The sequence below is a fragment of the Corvus brachyrhynchos genome, unplaced genomic scaffold (assembly GCF_000691975.1).
Source record: "Corvus brachyrhynchos isolate BGI_N302 unplaced genomic scaffold, ASM69197v1 scaffold97, whole genome shotgun sequence".
Taxonomy (NCBI): Eukaryota; Metazoa; Chordata; class Aves; order Passeriformes; family Corvidae; genus Corvus; species Corvus brachyrhynchos.
Genome location: NW_008239758.1, coordinates 5,310,219 through 5,310,936, shown reverse-complemented (window position 1 = coordinate 5,310,936; position 718 = coordinate 5,310,219).

Genomic DNA, 718 nt, shown 5'->3' with positions numbered 1-718 from the left:
GACACCGCTCGGGTCCCGTCCCGCTCCCCGCTTCACGTGCGGCACCGGGCAGGGGCACCGAGCACCGTGACCTCCCCTTCGCCCCTCCCTGCCCCTGCGAAGCTCCAAACCCCGGGTGCGCCTCCGCCCCAATACTCCAGCTCCGCATCACCCTCCTCTTGGGGATGCAGGATTGGGGGGATGGAGGGCGAGGAACCGCTGCTCTCCGCTCTCCAAAAAGGCAGAGCCAGCACGGGAGTGGTGTGGGATATGAGGAACGCGCACACACACACAGGGCGCGATGCAGGGTTCTGAGGCTTTGAATGCATTTCACAGCCTCTCGATGCCCCTAAAGTCCCTGCTGCCCCGCAGCCTGAGATTCCATGGGGGGTTGTGCTTCGCCGTGTTTCACCCAGCAGCAGGAGGTACCCGGTTTGCCTGAGCCTGCCAGGAGCCACAGGGGACGCCTGTCCTCGGCCACCTCCATACCGGGGACTTGAGGTTTCCCGGTCTTTCTGCGGGAGCTTGGTGGGGCTCAGGGTGCGCAGCCGGCGGGGAGAGATGCTCCAAGACCGCGGGTGCTCTGGCCGGGATGGAAGAGCCATGAGCTGCCCTGCAGTGAAGGGAAGAAGGGTTTAGGGACCCCCGGCTCCTGGGTGGTTCTGGGAAAGGAGCCGGGTGCACTTGTTCTCCCCTCCGACGCATTGTGTTAACACCGATTTCTCTTATTTGGCGTCTT